Below are 16573 nucleotides of genomic sequence, written 5' to 3'. Positions count from 1 at the left end.
CGCTGTTTAAATGCACTTTGGATCGCATCATTTATATGTATAAATGTTTTCTATCTGAAAGGACTAAATATTAAATGAAACAAATGACAATAAAATGCAAAGTAATCTCTTCAGTAATCAAAATACTTTTTGAATGTAACTGTATTCTAAATACCAATGATTAAAATTGTAACTGTAGTGGAATACAGTTACTTATATTTTAAATTTGAAATACGTAATCCCGTTACATGTATTCCGTTACTCCCCAACCCTGTATATGAATTATGGATAGTTTTCACTAGTTAAAATGGTAGTTCTTGATATTAGCAATTAAATTGCTACTAGTAGAAATGCAAATGTTTTTAAATATCTGTAATTTGGTTTTCACTAGTGGCAATGTTAATTTCAGATATCTGTAATGTTATTGTATCTGGTAAGAAGGCCTGTTAAGATATCTTTAATGGAGTGGTGGTGGTGGGCTAAAGCACATATCTGATAATCAGAAAGTTGTTGGTTCAATCCCCACAGCCACCACCATTGTGTCCATGAGCAAGGCACTTAACTCCAGGTTGCTCCAGGGGTATTGTCCCTGTAATACTTTTGGATAAAAGCATCTGCCAAATGCATAAATGTAAATGCTCTCTCTCTCTCTCTCTACTTTATTTTGTATGTACTCAATTTATTGATATCTGAAATCCATCTCCTGATATCTGAAATACCAAATCTAACATGTTGTAATTAGATATCATATATCAATATTTATATTTCATATATATATATATATATATATATCAGGAATGGATATTTGTACTAACAACAATAATTATCGATCTAAAAAAACATGTTTACTAGTAAGAAATAAATAGCTAATTTGTTAAATTAATTAAGTATATCTGTAACTGCGTTTTTGAACAAGTGAATGACAAATCACTGTGAAATTCTACTTGTAAATTGCAGTTATCAGTAATCATGTTTTTTTTTTTGTTTTTTACTAGTTGAAATTCCATTGTTGATATCAAGAATTGCCATTTTGACATTTAGATCTCTATAATTCACATCCTGCGTGTGATTAAATGTCAAAATTGCTTGCGATAGTCTTGTATTTTCGATAAAGACCTATATTTGCACACATTACAATTACTGAACTCAAGAGTTCCCGCCTTTTTTTTATTTATTTATTTATTTATTTTTTAATTAACAGACATTGTTAACTGACAAGCACTTCATCCAATGATGCCAGTCCATGAGAGGTTTGCGTCGCCTCTTAAATTAGAACTATTATCCCATTGGCTCAGAAAGCGCCGTTGGAAACACAGTTGCCATGCCTACATCGCTTTACTCCCGTGACGCTTGAGTGACGGCAAATGTGAGCCAATAGGAGGAAAGGTAGGCGGGGCATTTAACAAACTGTCAACTACTGCTTCAAACCTTTTACTCTCCGAAACACATTGAACGCGTCGTGGTTGGGAACAACTGTTCGGAGCTTACCGGTGATGAAAATGAGCCACATTTTTACTGGAAACTCAAACAGGTAACATACGTTTGCACGTTTCTATTCACAGAATGTATTCACTGGTCATTTTGTTGAAATATTTTCCCGGGAACACGACATAATAGGCGTCCAGCACTATGTGTGACACTGACAGAGACGTTCCCCAGCGGAGCATCTCTGTTTCAGTGTGTCAGCACTGTGGAGCAAAAGCTTGATAATGTAACAATTACAGTTTCATCGTCTGGCTTAGTACGTTTTGTATGGAGCTTTTCCCCATCAGTACAAAATATATGTCCTCTCTCCAGAACAAAGACTTAAAATTTGGTGGTTTGTAAAAGGAAGTTACTACAATTACAGTTCAATATAATTGGAAAGGGTATTTGTTGGATATTTTATTTGTTTGCGCATTATTTGTATATGTATATATAATGCTTTTACATTTGCCTGTGGTTGTAAAACTATATTTTATAGCTAGGTCATTATATCAGTCTAGTTTCCTGCAGGATTGCAAGAGAGCACAGAGCTGAATCTCTGAATCTCAAAAGGAATAGTTCACCCAAAAATAAAAATTCTCTCATCATTTACTCACCCTCATGCCATCCCAGATGTGTATGACTTTTTTCTTCTGGAGAACACAAAGATTTTTAGAAGAATATCTCAGCTCTGTAGGTCCATACAATGCAAGTGAATGGTGGCCAGGCCTTTGAGGCTCCAAAAAGGAGATAAAGTCAGCATAAAGGTAATCCATACGACTCCAGTGGTTAAATCAATGTCTTCTGAAGTAATACAGTTGGGTTTGGGTGAGAACAGACCAAACTACAATTCCCTTTTCACTGTTCATCTTGCTATTGCAATCTCTAGGCATGATCATGATTACATTTCCTAGTGTCATACACAACTGGGATGACATGAGGGTGAGTAAATGATGAGAGAATTTTCATTTTTGGTGACCTATCCCTTTAAGACTGTATGCTTTTAAAAACACATCATTTGCTTCGTAAATTGTATGTCATTCTTGATGAAGTGGATCAGGAGAAATATCTTTATACTAAAAGTGCCCAGAGGCCTATGTAGAAGTGTGGCAGGATATTTCTAGAAACACTTGGAGAATAATGTGCCGCATCCTGAGCTAGTAATGTGTGGTTTCATATTTGCAGATAATGGCTGCAGGCTGTGTTTTTCCAAATTCTCAAAAAGTCAAAAGAGTTTGCAAACCCTGGTGTCTGTATAACACGGATCCTGGGCCAAGTGTGCACTTGTGCTCCACTATGTAATTTTACTGTGATCTTTCTCGTGTGTGTTTTCAGTTTATGCCATGGTATTTGGACCTCATGATAAGGGCCTTGTGATATTGATTTAGATTGTGTGAGTGTAATTCTTGTTTATGTTTAGTCTATCTTTAAAGCAACCCAGAGGTTCACAGAATCTTAACCTGTATCTGCACTTAACAACGCAAACAGAACATTCCTCTCTGGACTCATCACTTCAGTTCATCTTAAGACCCTCTTGAAAGCAAAGATGAGAAACCCAAACAGACCTTTCAGTCATATGATTCTTCTTATCGTCAGGTTATGATTTCACTGCAAACAATTACATTCATTATCAAATCAAGTCATATATCATTTTAGATGTATCTGTGTAAATTAAGCTGTCATTTGAAATTGTTGCATCCGTATAATTTCTAGTCAAATGTATTGAACATAAAAGCACTGAGCATTTGCATTTTGCTGATGAATGCTTATGATGTCCTTCATCACAGTTTAACATTGTTTTCAAAGTTGTGAGCTTTTAACACCTGATGCATGGCACCCATTTCAGAAAAAAATAAAGCCATGAACTTTTAAATGTAGTAAATGAGGCTAAATTGAAATACCTTAAACTGGTATAATCTGGATTTGTGGGTTATATGTAATGATGTCAGAGTTACAGTTGCAAACACAGTATAATAATTTAGCCAGGGCCTAAGACAGTTGCTGATTACTTAGTGCTGCTTTTCCTCTGTGTGCTCAGAGATATCATTCACCACACTGCGTTCCAATTGTGCATGGCTCGCCAGTACATGCAGGCACGCAGAATGCATTGTTTTTTGTTTTGTAGCGTAAGCTTTTCTCGCTCATTTAAAAGTTCCATACTGAGTTTTGATGTCAGGGCAGGGGCATTGTTAAAGGATTAGTTCACCCAAAAAAGAAAATTCTCTCATCATTTACTCATCCTCATGCCATCCCAGATGTGTATGACTTTCTGTCTTCAGCAGAACACATGTAAAGGAAAAACAGAAAAATATATCTGCTCAGTAGGTCCTTAAAATTCATGTGGATGGTGATCAGACCTTTGAAGCGCCAAAAAGCACAGACAATCATAGTAAAAGTAATCAGTGGGCTCCAGTGGTTAAATGAGCATTTTCTAAAGAGTTACAATCATTTTTGGTGTGAAAAAGATAAATATTTAAGTACTTTTTAACTATAAATCATTGCTTCTGGTCAGCAGTTGTATGCGCGTGTGATGTATTCATGTTGGCATGTTCACTCGAGAATTGACGCACATGTGATACATCCGGAAGGGCAGCGCTGTTTACAACTGAGTAGGAGGAATGCTGTACAGAAACTTTGTTAGTTTTGGTTTAGTTCTGTATTTGTATCTGTTTGATTATTCACAATGGTGCATTTGTGTGCTTATCCTGGATGTCTCAACAGAGAGAAAAACATGGGATTACATCTGTAACATGCCAACGGGAATACGTCAGACAAGAGATGGCGTGAACTCAACACTCTCATGAACGCACATACTGCAGCTTTTACTTAAAATATGTTCTACTGAAGAAAGAATATCATACACATCTGGGATGGCATGAGGGTGAGTAAATAATGAGAGAATTTTCATTTTTGCGTGAACTATCCCTTTAATCAGCCTTTTATTTCTTTCTCTTTTTTTTTTTTTTTTGTCCCACCTTTTAACAAAAAACTGATTTGAGTTGTGTGCCTTGTTTTAAGCCCCGCTGAAGGGAAGAGCTTTGGATCTGTTCGGCAAACCCCATCTTCAGCTTTAAGTGCTTTAGGGGACAGTGCAAATAAAAATGCTTTTGGAATAGAGAGGTCAATTTTCAGACATGTTTAGTACGAATTTGTGAATTATATTATTACTGTTAATTACTGTTAATAATAACTTGTATACAAGATACAGTATATAACTTGTATAGCCTACTTATTTGAGTTCATTAAAACGTAACATTGTAGATCGTGGAATATTTCTGAAGTCATATCATAACATGCTGCGTAAACACAGTAGCCTACATAACATACTGTTATTCTGGTGATGTTGAGATTTCAGCTAAATGTGCTTTCTCGGTGATCACTGATGTAATTGTAGGGTGGGATGAAACAAGGACACCAGCAGAGAAACTGTGCACTATTATGGTGTATGCATAAAAAATAATGTTCATGTATAGAGAAATGCTCCAACACTGATTACACTGAGCCTGCTTGATCTTCATCAGCGTGTCTTCTAGTATGCGGAGAAGACGTGATATGCAGCGCTCAAGCGCCATCTAGCTGTGGATGACTGTATAGACAGCCTTATCAATGTCTGCTGGCATGAGAACAACGCATTTGTCCTGAAATTAATTAATCCGCAATCGATAAGCTTAAATCTGTCAAATTATTAATGATTAATCATTAACATCCCTAGTTTGGAACAACAGACTTGACCGAATTTTCGTTTTTGGGTGAACTATCTCTATAACAGTGACATTTTGACCCCACGCTGGGCCTGTTGAGTCTTAACTGGTCTGGCATATTTTAACTCGCTGCATCCGTTATCAAGCCCCTGCCAGTTTGACTGAAAGAGCCAAGACACATGAAAGCCGGCACGGTCTGAGCTAAGAGGGATCATCCTGGGACACCCCCTGCTTCTGAAGACGTGAAGAGAGAATGATGGAGAAATGGAGAGAGGGTGATGGGGTGGGTGCACACTACTTTGCATTTAAATTTAAATCTGCTTGAGTTGGTGCTGTTGATTAGATTAAATCAGAGGGAACCTGCTGCATTAGCCTGGACTCCCATTATCAGAATGGAGGAACATCAGACACAGGGAGTGAAGCTCATTTTAGCATCATAAGATAGTCAGCCAGCCTAAAATAAACAAAGTTTCAAGGGATTCCCACACTTACAAAACAGTAGAGCTGTGGAATATAATCATTTTTACGATGCATCGCGATGCTGACTCGATGCATAAAAACAAATGAATCGATTTTTAAAACATTTAATTAAATATCATATACAGTATATGCCATACTGTTTTTAAATAAAGTGGTCTTATTAAATATTAATAAAAAAAGCAAAGTACTTGCGTCAGATGTTCGCAGATAGGAGACATGGCGGAGGTAGAGCAGCAGCTGGTGCTTAAAAATGCACCTAATTTCTTAAAAGCAGATATTTGGGCACATTTAATTTTTTTACTAAGATAAGTAGAAAAATTAGCTTGATAAAAAAAATATGCTGTGTGCAAGATATGTCGAACCAAGATTAAATACTTCGGCAACACAACAAATATGAGGAATCGCATCTCCCTTTTCCACCCAGAGCTAAAGTTAGTAGCAACCCCGCAAAACGCAGCTAATTAGCCAACAATACAACAAGCAATGGTATCAAGTTTACCTCAACACCGAAAGGGCAAAGAAGATCACACAGTCCATTGCCACATTTATTGCAAATGATCTCCGCCCTTACTCGGTCATAGAAAACATCGGCTTTTGCTTCCTCCTCCATACCCTGGAACCGAGATACAGAATCCCTTCTCAGAGTTTTTCATACCTTTTCTGTACAGTGACACAAAATCTAGAGTGATGGAGTCAATGCGTAACACCAGCCGAGTGGCCATCACCTGCGATTCCTGGACATCCATCACCACAGATTCATATGTTACGGTTATTAAAAGAATTGGAGGACAAGATGCATCGTGATGCATCGAGAATCGTTTTATAATCTAATCGTTACCTTCTGAATCATAATTGAATCAAATCGTGAGGCAAGTGAAGATTCACACCTCTACAAAACAGTACCAAAACATATGATGGACATGATGTTACCATGGTATTACCATATTCTTGAGACATATATCATATAATACTATGGTATTATGTATAGTAAATGCCATGGTGCATCAGTTTCAGTTCCATTAAATCAAAGTACCGTGATGTTACCATCTGTTACTTTCTCTGTACCATTGTATTGCCACAGTACTTTTTGGAAAGGCAGTCCAATTTTCCTGTCACTCTTTCTCACACCAGATACTAATAGGCAGATACTAATTAGGCAGCACTGAAAGTAGTTCTGCATCAGTGCTGCTGGCTCACCTAGAGAGCTGCCAAGCAGGACAGTGCCTGTGGGCAAAGCATGGCAGTCATGACAGATGGAGTATTTCTGTCTATAGGGCTGTCTAGAGGCAAACAGAAGCCTGGGGAAGGGAACGTGGCTGACACAGTACTCCAAGCTCTAAGCCTGATTGTGGGTCAGTGTATCATGAATTAGATGTAGGACTATTCGTTAAGGGTCAGTTTGTTACATCAGTGTTATGCTTTTAATTAGGCTAATATTACAGTAAATGTTAAACATAAGCCAGCTGTCCATGAATGTTTCCTTTAAACTGCACTTAAAGACACAAGTCACGACTCTGACACATGCACCAACTCTCTTCATTTTTTAAACACTTATTTAGGCTGCATGAGGCTAGTGCCTGAAAATCAGTGGAAAAATCAGATAGTGGGATGCTAGCATCAGAAGTTTGACTTTTGCAAATTAAAGAGTCTTAGAACGATTTTGAAATGTGTCAGTTGTAATTTTCTTCTTTTTAGTCGTGTTTGAATGGAATGATTAGGTGAGTACAGACTGACCCTCAGGACTTGTGAATGCTGTGGCATGTTAGTAAAAGCTATTTGAGAGGAAATTGGTGCAATTGTGGCATCCTGAGAGTGTACTGTCCTCAAGACCCTAATCAAATTTGCTATGTAGGTAATTTAGGAGGCACATGCTGACCCAAAATAACTGAAAAAGCACTCACTGCTTTACACAAAAGAAAACCACTCAATATTCTTATTTTATTTTATTGTTTTAATTTATTACTGTCCTTTATACTTAGTTCATTATTTTATATAGCTATTTACCTGAATAATTACTTTAAAAATCCTAAAGCAATATTTCACCCAAAAATGAAAAAGAAAAGGTTTGGTCACCTTTCACTTGCACTGTGTGGACCTACAGATCTGAGATATTCTTCTAAAAATCTTCATTTGTGTTCTGCAGAAGTCAAACGCATCTGGGATGGAATGAGTGTGAGAAAATTAAGAGAATTTTTATTTTGGGTGAACTATTCCTTTAACTGAGAAACACTTGTGACTTGAAGGAAGCTTGCAGTTGTTTCAGTTATTATTTACTTTAATATTTAAATTTTTAAATGGGCTAAAAGATTGTTCAATAGCATATTAGCTATTTTTGTTGTGGTATTGAAATTGGTATTGAGACTGAAATTTGACTGGTATTGGTAAGTACCGACTACTGGATATTTGGTATCATGACAACCTTACCTGGCGCAAAGTCTGAATCAGTTTGTGCTTTGTGTACTCATTCTACATTTGCTCGCATGGCTTGCATAGCTAGGCGACATCCCGTGTGTAGGTAAGCTCTGGCTTGCTGTCATAGACTGCGTTCGAGCACCACCGCAAACAACAACAACAGCATTCAGCTCAGTACAAATGCCAGCAGAGACTGTGGTTTTTATTCTGCTTGGCCCTGAACAGAAAGACAGCAGGTCTTTGCACATGCACAAGCTGAGCTCTGTCCATGTACAAGGCTGTAGTGCTGTTGACCACATGGTGCCATTCATACAGCCTTACTGTCCTGAAATTCTCAATTAAGGTGCTATTTAGACTTGTATATTTAGTCATTTAGCAGATGATTTTTAAAGCAAATTAAAATACACTTATTTCAGAAACAGATCCTTTCAAGCAACCTGCAGTGAAACACCTTGATCAAAGAAACGGCACAATGGTGATCACCTTTTTGAGTGTTTAAACCTTAAACTGTTTGAATTACCAGTCAAGATCTTTAATCAAAAAGCATAACCACCCCTTTCTCCTCTTTTATATTCTATAAATATTTTTATCATTATGTTATAGGGGTGTAATGGTTCACTCATCTCATGATTCGGTTCGGTTCACGATACTGACCTAACGGTTCGGTTCCATTTACGATTCTTTAAACTATGCCTGAATCAAGAAAAGTTTAGATTGACAGTTTTATTATTATTTTTGCTTTAAAGACATATGCAAAACATTTAAAATGTAGCACTATTTTTAAAAGTGCTATATGATCCATCAGAGATGTACTGGGATTAACCAAATGGAAATATTAGCTTTGCTGAAAATATGGAATAATGTTACACACATACACCGATCAGCCACAACATTAAAACCACCTGCCTAATATTGTGTAGGTCCCCCTCATGCCACCAAAACAGCGCCAACCTGCATCTCAGAATAGCATTCTGAAATATTAAGACAACAATTATTTAACTAGGGGGTTGAAATGTTTTGTGGTGTACATCACGCATAAGGATCACTGACCAAAGTTAGCTTTTTCATTTTTTTCAATTGTAGATTTCCCACTAACAAAAATGCATTACAATTGTACCATGGTATTACATTTTTATTTATTTTATTTATATATTTCTTTGGACATGGTACCTTGGTAATACCATTTGGTTTTTAAATTTAAAAAAAAAAAAAAAAATTTTAACCACAGTAAAACATTTTTAGTACCTTGGATTACCATGTAAATAACACGGTACAGAAATAAATATTATATTTTTTCAGTGCCATGGTATGTATCAAAAATACCATGGTAATGCCATCTAACACCATTACTTTACCTTGGCATCACCACAGTTACACAGACTTTAAAAAGACGATGTTCTATAAGATTGTCTTTTAAAGGACTTTAAAACCGCAAAAGGGTTGTACAGCTGAAGCCTCAGAATTTCCATAAAAAAAATCCCCCAGAATTTATTCACTATCACACCAAATCAAGATCTGAGCATCTCACTGAAGCACTGGCTTGTTTCAGGTGGGTGGGGGATTTGGCAGGTTGCTGCTAAAGCTCTAGCGGCAAAAACCTCTCTGACAGGAAATTTTCTCAGCTCAATTTCTTTGTCAGACCAGGTGAGAAAGGACATGTGATGCTTTGATTCTTCCCACTCATTAACAAGCTTTGAGGCTGACTGCAGCAGACATAGCTCATGCCTTTTCTCAAAAGGATTGTTCATCAAGGATTTTGTTTTAAGTAGTGTCAGCCCAATTTCTTCTAAATGTATTTCAGGCCTGATCTGTCTTATTACATTCAATGGTTCGTCACTTTGCTCCCTCAATTTCTTTTCTAATGGAGCCCTGAAGTTATAAGAAATATTTATCACAAAGTTATTCCATCTTCCTGATTTCTCATTTAGAGTTTCACTCCACTCTCTGTTCTCTCTCTCTCTCTCTCTCTCTCTCTCTCTCTCTCTCTCTCTCAGTTTCAGTTTTAAGGTGCTTTATTGACCTTATTCACAGTAGTGCCATCTTTAATTTTTGACTGGAATGACAACAAGGCTGTGAGCGAAAGACTTACAGTCTCTTCAATGGTACTGTTGTTAAAAGTGTTTTGAATTGTTCCGCTGAAAATATTGAAAAAAAAACCTTTTTGCAAGAAACTTCAGTTGACAAGAAACTCCAGAAAAAAATTAGTTGTGGAAAATGAGATGTGATCTATGAGCTTTACAGTGGATGCCATTGCAGACACCGTAAGTCTATCCCTTACAGCCTTGTTTTCCTTCCCGTCAAAAACCAAAGATGGCATTACGGTGAATAAGGTCTATAGATATAACTTTTGTACATTTATATTGCCAAAGCATTTACAGCTTAGCTGCATATAAAGAAAACAGTGCAGAAGTACTTGCATAAATTAGGATAAAAAAGACTAAATATACAGTGTAATTGAGTCTCTCTCAAACACACTCATAAAATCAGTGTCTGTCTTTGACAGATGGGGCTGCTACTAGCTAAGCAGGCTGACTACTGTTGATTCTTGGCTCTAACCGTGCTTCGCTCCTGGAGTATGCTCAGCTAAAGTTTGATATGCTGCTTCTGTTTATACACAGCACCATAAGAAGCTTCACAAAGATAGAGAGAGGGACAGATCAGGCATCTCCCCTCTGAGCTGCATCTGCATTTGCCAATACTCTCTAACAATCCTCTAAGGCACAGAAAGACAGAATGTGAAAGGAAGAAAAGTGCTGAGCGCTGCCATTTAAATGCTGCCAGAGAGGGATGATGGTCACTGTGTGGCTAAAATGCTTATCTTTTTTTAAGCTCCTAATTTTTCATTGCACCCATCTGTTTACTTGACCTTTTATTTGCTAAATTGTAAAATGTTTGAGATGCTGCTGAAGTGTATCTACATATCTATCTGCCCGTCGGTCCATCCATCCATTCGTCCGTCTATGGGAGATTGGAGAGCTATCGATCTATCTGTCTGTCTCTCTGTCCATCTATGGGAGATTAAGAATCTATTAAATTATTCTCCTGTGTCCTGAGCATGACTGCTTTGTGCATTTTCCAATTCCCTTTTTTATATGTAATTATAGCAACTAATAAACATACAAAACATTTTTTTTTTTAATTCTAGAGCAGATAGTTTTTCTAATAAATGTATGTTCTCATATGGGGACAGCGAGTCTAACTTGTGAGATTTTAAAGAATCCCAAGCTATAGATTTTTTTAAATCAAATTGTTTATGTTTCCTGGAGTGTTTTTTATTCATGTTTTTGAGATGTTACAGACATTACAGCTGATTTGGAACAAAATGTATTGTGAAAAGCACAAATGAGAAAGTGTACAAATACAAATTATTTGACTTGATATGAGTTTTGTGCTACCATGTTTTTTTTTTTTCTACTTTGGCAACAAAATCTCAATGTTCTCTTTCAGAAAAACAAGCCAGTGATAGCCATTGCGGAATCATTTTACCAATCAGAAATGAGCATAGTTAATTCTGATTCAAAGTTATGGCCAGCATCGTCCAATCACTGCCAACCATGTTAAAATAAAATTTAACATTATAAATTCTGAATCTGTGTACTGATTGCCATTGTCCCATGTCTGCCAAAGATGTTGAGTGGTCTGAACATCATCTTCAGTGAAACTGAACTTTTGGTCAGTTTCTAGGAGTGAATGCACTTGGCTGCATAGAAAAAGCTATAGGATGCTCCCTTGCTCCCTATTTAGTCAGTGGCTTCACTAACATCCTAACTCCATATAAAGCCTATGAAAGCCAGTTTCTCATTGTGAAAATGCACAGTAAATATAAGATTTCTAATGAAAAACCAGTACTATTGTCCAAAATAGTAGTCATTGTGTTTAACAGTATAGGTTTTCTTGATAAATTGCTCAAATTTTAAAATGGCATATTGGATGAAACTAGAGACTCTAATCTTTTGGCTCAAATAGGTTTCAATGTAAAAACTTAATTAGGTTTCTTACCAGATGTAGTTTTGTTGGTGTTTCTCCCAAAGACAAACTCTGCTGTGATCGGCGCCACATGATTTGTCACATGACTCGATGCACCCTTCACTGACAGCCCAGAGTGTTCTGAACTGAGATCAGTTGGTTTAAATTAAATGAAATTATGCATAGCGTATAGCGAAGACAAAACACAATGTTCATGCAGACAGACGCAGGGTTGCACAAGGTTAAAATTAATTATCATATCATACATTTTACATTAACATACATTTTAGAAATTGCAGCAATAAAACAGGCTAGCGATGGGAGGTAAAATGTAATCAGTATTTTAAATTACTGCAGTGTTTTACCTCACAATGCTGTTTGGTTTTCTAATTCACATTCATATTTTTGGGAAAGAAGAGTTCACCACTCGGAGCAAGTGTGTATGGGTACAAAGTCTGGAAAAGGGTACAAACTATGTTATTGAAAGTTATTGTTTGAAAGCCACCGCTCTATGTCGCTCTTAATGCGACAGTTGCTCGCATTTGCAAAAAAAGTTATGATAATGCCTTGAGAAATTTTAAACCATTTGCATTTGTATGATAAGTATCATTTCCAAATCATTTCCAAACACTATTGTCAAATCTGGAGTGCTCAAACTTAACTGGGTTGCCATGGGCATGTTGTCAGGGTTGCAATAATATTCCTTCCATGCTGTAGCCCTTAGAGCTAATACATTTGAATTTGTGCTAATGATTTTTTAGTTCACTTGAACCAGTGCTAACACCTAAGAAATTAAGCAGACAACCCTGCTATGACCCTATGATGAAGTAAAGCAGGAAGTTCAGCACTTGTTGTGATAGCCTAAGTCAAATGAAGATGAATAAGAAACAAGACGGTTAAAGATCACAATATAGCACAGCTTTTAATCTCAACACACTAAACATAGAATTGCAATATTATCGTATCACAACCCAGATATTGATATAATATTGCATCACCAGGTCCCTGCTGACTAGAACATGCCATACATCTAGAACATGCAGTAGATTAACCTTCTCAGTAATGTAAATTAGATATTTTAGAATGGCCATCTGGACAGTGTATCAGTCTGAGACATGATATATCAATATGTGATGCAACCCACACTAATATTATACTGAGTGGGTTTTGGCTTATTTATTACCTGATTGGTATTGTATTAGCCTGTCTCAGTCAAAATATCATTTTACAGACTTCTATTGCAATGTGGCACATTCTCTGATTTGTTATTGAAGTACCTGGGGGGAAGAGTGACCTATTCTGGCTGTATTCAGTAGAGTTCTTACAGAACACCAAATGGATCCTGCAGGACTCTGCTCTAGGAGGCTGATTGTGTTCAGTGGAAAATTCAGCTGCCAATGCCTTAGCGTTGTAGTGCCAAATCCACAAGGGAAGATTTGCTATACTCCCAAATGGTTGGAATGTAGTTATAACATATTATTTTAACGGAACATGTAATTTATTTATGTATTATCAAATGCCATTGGTGGATAGAAACAAGCGTATCTGTTTAACAGAACATTTTAAGATTTTATAATTTATATGTTGTTCCAAACTCGGATGACTTTCTTACGTGGAACTTAAAAGAAGGTGTTAGGCAGAATGTTAGCCTCAGTCACCATTCAGTTTACTTGTATTGAAAGGAGATGCAAGGAAAGTAAATGGTGACTGAAACTAACATTCTGCCCACGTTATGCCGACTTACCGGCAAGCGGCATCTCCTATCAGACATTTTTTCATCAGTTCCAGGGTGTTTACATTCCCCTGTGGTGTGACCGGAAGCTTGTTGCGTCAGAAGCATGGGAGACCCTGGTCTGGATCCCGCGTTGAAACCAGGAAGTAGTCACATTTGCACGATCAGTGACTAGCGCAATTTGGTTTAGGTTTGGGTTGGCGGATAAAGTTTATAAAATGTGCATTTCCCCCAAGAAAAGAAAAAGGGAAAAAAAAGTTAAAGAATTCAACAAAAGATTCAGTGAGATCAGTCTGACTAAATTATTTAAATTTTCAGGTCTAAAATTTTAAAATATTCCTTTAACATTTTGAATCTTAGTATCTTTATTATAATGTACACATACTGCATTTTCATGTGGCTGACATGTAGAGCTAATTATGGAGTACGAAAAGCTAATCTTTAGAAATTCCTTCTAGTCAAAGTTGGATTGTATTCCCTCTGCCACGTTATGCCCTGATGTCTGTTTGGAGCACTCTTAACCTATGCCTGAGTCTTATTTTTGGACCAAGCCACACTGCCAAACTCCTGTCGTCTGTGGGCGTGTAAGGTTGGCCAGGCTGAGTTAAATAAAGGGGTGTGAGAGAACAAGAGTGAGTGAAGGGTAAGCATGAGTGTTTCCCTGTCCGGTGAGAGGGCGTGCTGGGTAGCCGTCAACCGTGTCAGGAGAGGGCCGGCGGTCCAGAGAAAAGCCCTGTTGTCAGCACTCTATGGGCTACAGATCCTGCCAGCATCCAGAGCTCAGAAACAAAACAGGAATCACACCTCTAACCTGCTATCTGCTGGGGGGATCAGGGCCCACACTAACATCTATTCAAGGACAGTGCTGCCTTTTGGCTATTTCCTCAATACTAATCACTATGAACTATATGCACAAGATAATGTTTTTGTGAAGGGCCTTCATTTGCAAACCAAAGATGTACATTATTGCTGTTGAAATTAGAACTAAACCGAAATATGGGCAAGGCCAGTATTGCCAATATTGGCCATTTTTTTTAAATTATTGACTGATAATCATGCCTGCTTAATCAGTTACAGAAATTTACCCATTACAAAAAATATTCTAGGAGCGGTTCACACAGAATGTGTGTTTTAGTCCATCTTGTTTTTTTAAAATAGTTTTTCTTTGTAAACATGCCGGATGGACAACTTTACTACTGTTATTGTTTTTTAGCATTTCGCACATAAGCGCTGCATTTTAAAGCCAATAAACATATGCGTATGCAGATGTAAGTGCTTGGCCAGTAGGGATGTGCGGAACGACTAATTTCACTGACGTTTAAATGAAAATTTTAAGTCGACTAGTCTAAAAAGAAGCCAACCTTCAGAAAACAGTAAAAAAAAAAATAAAAAAAAAAGTGTTTATGCGACCCATTTAAAATACTTAATCTATTCCAAATCCGACACTTAATTCCACTGAAAAGGGGCATTTATCTACGACGTGCTCGCTTTGCATTATGATCACTGTAGAACATGACACGCATTCACTGAATCAACGTTTGCGAATATTTAACAGGCATATTTATTGAAAACAATTGAATGAATAGTGCAGGACCAATAGCGCAACCCAGCCTGTTCTAAATGGAATTCACCACGTAAAAGTTACTTAACATATTAAAACAGTCATGACATTGTTGAAAATAATTAACAGGTAGGCTAAGCCAAATCCACGAAAGAAAAAATATGCGTGGAAAAGTTGCATATATTTCACGACATGCAGTCATGCATTAGCCATTGATCTAATATGACAGCTGTTCCGTAAAGAAAGTTTACCAATAACAGTTATGATGTTAAAAAATAAATAAATTTAAAAAAATAGCTAAAGGATAGAAAAAATAGGCCTGTGATGTAGCCTACAATGAACCTAATGCATTCTAAACATGATGCGCACACAGAATAAAAGATAGTTTAACACGTTAAGCGGTCGGCACCTCATTGAAAATAGCCTTCTTAATCAACAGATTAAAAAAATGGCATACCTAGTCTAAAACAATCATTTTCTTGGCTACTTATTCAAAAGCATAAATTTTTTGATGAGCAAAATTAACATGTCAACATGGTCACCTGAGGCAGCTATCCTGCACTTGAAAAAGCCTGCTCAGCGGGAAAAATAACATACAAGCATGCACAGATTTAAAGAAGACTCAAATGTGAAAACATCCATAGGGACTTTCAAACATTTGGAAATCCTATTCCTGCACCACCCCTGAAGTGATTTCATAACTACTTTGCTGAGTTTGATTGTCTAGCGAGAGGACATTTTCCTGCGCGCGCTGTAAGTGAGAGAAGAAAGCACCACGCGCAGCCTGAGGTGAAATTAAACTTTGTATCTGCTCCAGATATCCTCTTTTTTTTTTAAATGATATTTGTATTATTAATTCTATTTAAACTATATAACCTTAATATGACAGTCATTTAAGCGCAGCCTCTGTAAAAATTTAAAGCCAAATGTAAACATGTAAAAATGTGGATCCGTTTAATGGGGGGACATATTAACCGACTAGTAATTCCAGTGTCGACTAGCAGCATCAGAACTGTTTAGTCGACTAGTCTCGCACAGCCAGTACATTGACAATGTGTGGTTAGGTTGTTCATGCATGCATAACATGCATTCTTGCGTAACTTTGTACTCAACCTCAGTACTCAAGGGGGCCATAGTTAACTTCAAAACTCTGTGCCATTTATTATTTAGGTAAGTTGCTATAAATATGCAGACTGCACCTTACTTGCTTAGCAATATTTTCTTCAAACTGTTGCTCTGCCATTACAGTTGTTGACTTGAAAGAAAACGTGCCATAGA

General features: G+C 37.0%; 1 protein-coding gene across 4 annotated transcripts in view; it reads left to right on the top strand.

Annotated features, from left to right (window-relative positions):
• Nucleotides 1-1407: 1407 nt before the first annotated feature.
• Nucleotides 1408-16573, top strand: part of LOC127424506 (F-BAR domain only protein 1-like) — an 87322-nt gene continuing 72156 nt past the window's right edge. For 2 of the 4 annotated variants that reach the window (XM_051669795.1, XM_051669792.1), the window contains exon 1: nt 1408-1510. The gene's annotated coding sequence lies outside the window, so the exon portion shown is untranslated. Of the gene's footprint in view, nt 1511-4164; nt 4325-5290; nt 5428-7767; nt 7827-16573 lie in introns of all 4 variants that reach the window. The other 2 variants (XM_051669794.1, XM_051669793.1) reach the window with 2 other exon arrangements.

Source organism: Myxocyprinus asiaticus, chromosome 33 (genome assembly GCF_019703515.2).
Source record: "Myxocyprinus asiaticus isolate MX2 ecotype Aquarium Trade chromosome 33, UBuf_Myxa_2, whole genome shotgun sequence".
Taxonomy (NCBI): Eukaryota; Metazoa; Chordata; class Actinopteri; order Cypriniformes; family Catostomidae; genus Myxocyprinus; species Myxocyprinus asiaticus.
The sequence above is the reverse complement of the archived record's forward strand: the minus strand, read 5'-3'. Positions and strand labels throughout refer to the sequence as shown.